We start from the raw sequence: 4069 nt of genomic DNA, 5'->3' as shown, positions 1-4069 counted from the left end.
TTTTTTTTTTTTTTTTTTTTTGTAGTACCAGTGTTCAGCCCAGGGTCTCACACATACTAGGCAAGCACATTCTACCACTAGCTAAACCTTTTTATTTTTTTCTTTCATTTTGAGACACGGTCTCACTAAGTTGCCCAGACTGGCTTGGAACTTATTTTTTGTTTTGTTTTGTTTTAAACTTGTAACCCTCTTGCCCGAGCCTCTTGGGATTACAAGTGTATGCCACCGGCTTTATTTTCTACTTTTTAAAACTTTTTTGGTACCGGGCATAGCTTACCATGCAGGTGTGGTGCTACTGAGCTACATCCCCAGCCCTGGCATGGAACCTGTAATCTTTCTGCCTCAGCCTCTGAGCGGCTGGGATTACAGGCTTGTGCTCCCATGCTGGCTCAATAGTGACCCAAGCCACCAAGGCATGAGCACTAATGCATTAAAGTATGTGAACGAGCTCTGCCGCCGGAACAGGGTGGCCCAGCAGGACTCTGCCTTTGGTCCGGAGGACTGCAGGGGCACACAGCATGGCTTGGGCTGGGGTGAGGGTGGGGCGAGGCCTTACCGAGCAGCAGCACTGAGCACCGAGTGTGTGCAGGCCCTGTGTAAAGCACTGCGGGGTGGAATGACCCAGTCCCAGAGCTCAGGAACACAAATCCTGGCGATGCAGGTGTCTGCACAGACAGAGGAGGCCTGACAGGGACCAGCAAAAGCATCAGGGGCTACCTGGCACCTAGGCGCAAATGCCATGCTGAGGGGAACTCTGCCCTGCGCCCTCTTCTTGCAGGTAGGAGCTCTCCTCCCACACCCCAACCTATTCCTTCTGCTGCTCCGGTAGCTGGCACCTCCTCTGGGAAAACCGCAGGCCTGGCTCTCACTCTGGACCCCACGGTCTTGTCTCCATGTTGCTCATCTGTCAGTCTAGCCCTAGACTGAGTTCATGGTGAGCAGAGGCTTCAGCTCCCATGTATAGTAGTTGCTCAATAAGTGTCGGCTGAAGGAAGGAGTCAGTGAGTAAACGCCTTACCTGTTTCTCCCTCTGAATCATAGTCAGTTGGCACAGAGATGACAGGCCTAAAAGGTGGTAGGAGGTGGGGAGGGGTTTGCAGCATGAGTCTTTAAACTCAGGTGCACGGGGGCTTTGGGGGCATCACACCTTCCAGTAATCCAAAGAAGAACCTGGAGTGTCAGAGCTGGGGGGCCCCAGCCCATCACAGAGGAACTGTGTTCTCAAGGCCTTGAGGTGGGCCACGCCCCCAGAATGCTCCAAGCGCACCCCCTCCTGGCCTCTAACAGTTCTGAACCAAGCAGGAAAAGCAGCGGGCTGTGGGCCCTGGTAGGTGCAGGGTGGGGCCTGCCAGGACCCGGGATTTTTAAACTGGGTTCATTTGCATCCAAGGTCCTCTCCAGGAAGACCCTCTCAGCCCTGGAGTCGAGGCCAGCCTCCCGTGGGGCCGGGGGAGGAAATGCTGCGGAAGGAGGTGAGTTCAGTCCCAGGGCCACAAGTCCAGAGGGCTGAGAATGCTGTGTACTGAGGCCCCTGCTCTGTACCGAAGCGCTGGCACCAACTGTCCCAGGCAAGTTTCCTTTTCCCGCCTGCTAGAGGAGGAAGTGAGGCTGCCAAGGCCACGCGGTCTGGCGCTCTCCAGCCATGGCCTGCGTGATGGCAGAGCCTGTGCTCCGCCCCTACACCATTTAGGTGCCGCCAGTCTCCCATCCCCCTAACTGTCCCCTCCCACAGCTCCCTGCTCAGAAGGCCTTGCCAGTGGATAAAGCACTTTCTGACCTTTTTCTCTGGGCCACCTCACAGTCACCTGAGGAGGAAAGTGTTGCCATCATGTGGGCCCACTTTACAGATAGGCAAAGAGAGGCCCAGAGAGAGCAAGAGAGTCTTCCGGTCAGAGAGAAAGAACATTGGTGAAAGCGCTGCTCTACCCATTCGCTAGCTGTGTGACCTTGGGAAAATCTTGTAACCTTTCAGAGCTTTGCGTTCCTCATCTGTAAAGCATGGGAACAATAGCCCTCGCCTCATTGGGTTAGAAGAGTTAATACTTCCTCAGTGCTGAGAGCACCCAATGGGCCTTGCACACATGTCAGTCATTGTGATGGCAAGCTGCGTGTGCATGAACACACAAGTGCAGCCTTACAACTCCCTGGTTCCTGAGCACTAGAGCCTGGGCTAGGAAAGGGGCCTGAGGCTGGAAGGGCAGCCACCTTTACCCCGGCTGGTTGTCCTCACAGAGTCCCCACCCTGGTAAGGCTCTGGCTGCCCCACACTGAGCTCCAGGGAGACCCAGGAAGGCAGGCAGACAGACCCCAACCCACTCTGCATCCTCGGCCAGGGCTGTGTACAAAGGCGAGGGAAGCTCTGTTTGTTTTCCTGGGGCCGGGCTGGTGCATTTTTAGCTCCTCCGGGCTCCAGACAAGGAAGAGGATGTGGGTGTTTGGACGGCAGCTGGGGCTACCTGCCTTGGAAGCAGCTGGAGTTAGTGTGCAGCCCTCCTGGGGTGAGGGAGCCTGGCCAGGTGGGCTGGGAAGTGACGGGCAGACTCTGAGCCCCTCTCCGCCATGACACATGAAGACTGGCTGTCCCCACCAAGGCCTGTCCCAAGTGCACCCTCATGGCCCAGCACAGTGCTCCTCGGGTGCACACACCCCTGGCCCGTCCCTGCAGAAGCCACTGGGTCATCACCAGCGGTCCCAATGCGAGGCAGAGGCCCAGCCAGACCCCAGCCCGACCCGGGGCCTCGGCCACCCAGAGGCGCCTCCTAGGCCTCCAGCACTATAATAATGGTGGCAGCCTCCCTGGCCGGGACAACCCTCTTCCTGAACCGCAGTCCCCTGTTACTACCCTTTCCTGGCAAGGACAGGAGGCCTGCTGAAGCTTCCCTGCACACCCTGCTGGCTGGTGCCCTGATCCTGTTCACACTGGGAGGGAGGTGACTGAGGCTCACAGCAACATTATAGCTTGCCTAGCTTCACCCAGCAAGGAAGTAGCAGTGCCAGCCTTGGACCCAAGACTGTGACACCAGAGCCCACACTTCCGCCAGCTCCATCTCGTGATGCCTCCCCCATGGCCTGGATCAGAGCTGCCCGGCCTTTGGCTTGTCATGGTTTGGACAGTGGACGAGTCACACGGGAGAGATGGTGCCGGGCTGGGATGAGGGTTGGGGCCAGGACTCACCTGTCTCCCCAGAGTAGGAGGCCAGTCGCTGCCCCCAGGTGTGGGAGGCTAGTGTGGGTCAGTGCACCCTTCCCCAACCAGGATGTGCTTTCTGGGGGTTCTGAGGATCCTGGCAGGGGGGAAGTGGGGCAGGCAGGTAGCAGGCAGCCCCTCCTGGTGGGGGACCAGCTTGCCAGAGGGAACTATTTGTAACTGCCGGGAACATGGCGGGCCTGTCAAAAGAACGGGAAGCCAGCCACAGCATAAAAGTCACAAATCTTTCATCAATATTCATAAGCAGGCTCTCGGGCTTGGTGTGTCAGGCAGTTGCTCCAAGGCCCCAGAGTGCGTTTGTTCACATGAGCTGTGTGGCTCGCTGCAGGAGTCGAGCCCTGGTGGCCTTTATAAGTGGGGAAACCAAGGCCTCCTCCGGCAGCTTTGCCAAGGGTAGGATCAGAGCAGGCAGGGTTGGGATTCGAACCCACGCAGCAAGTGCCAGCATCACCTGGTGACCTCTCTACCCGTCTGCCAGGAATGGGGGAGACAGCTGCCCAGTTCCCCAGCCCATGCTCACTTCTCCCACGGAGGTATTTCTGTATCTCCCTCTTGCTTTTACTGTGAGCCAGTAAATGAATAAATACTTTTTAAAAGTCAAACAGTGTTTTTTTTATGGTTCCTACTCATGCAGCAACCCCTGAAACTGGGCAACAATCTAGGCAAAGTAATATTATTACAATTTTATAGATGATAAAACTGAGTCCTGTGCTTGGAAGAGCAGAGTGCAAGGTTTGCCTGTAGAATAAGGGGTCCAGACACCCTCTGATGGGGGAGCGTACAGATGGGCATGGTGCCCATAAGAGTATCCTCATGAAGAACTGGGCACATCAGTACCAGCTCGACATTCCAGAGCCCCCT

General features: G+C 56.4%; 1 long non-coding RNA gene across 3 annotated transcripts in view; it reads left to right on the top strand.

The window, feature by feature from the left end:
- LOC104854286 overlaps positions 1–3801 on the top strand; it is a 7787-nt gene extending 3986 nt beyond the window's left edge. The window contains exons 2-3 of one of the 3 annotated variants that reach the window (XR_778033.2): positions 779–1001; positions 1391–3801. This is a non-coding gene — a long non-coding RNA (uncharacterized LOC104854286). Of the gene's footprint in view, positions 1–778 lie in introns of all 3 variants that reach the window. The other 2 variants (XR_778034.2, XR_004518122.1) reach the window with 2 other exon arrangements.
- The last annotated feature ends 268 nt before the right edge of the window (positions 3802–4069 follow it).

This window comes from Fukomys damarensis, unplaced genomic scaffold, assembly GCF_012274545.1.
Source record: "Fukomys damarensis isolate Sample0158 unplaced genomic scaffold, DMR_v1.0_HiC HiC_scaffold_19, whole genome shotgun sequence".
Taxonomy (NCBI): domain Eukaryota; kingdom Metazoa; phylum Chordata; class Mammalia; order Rodentia; family Bathyergidae; genus Fukomys; species Fukomys damarensis.
Note: the sequence above shows the minus strand (reverse complement) of the source record. Positions and strands in the feature narration are given on the sequence as shown.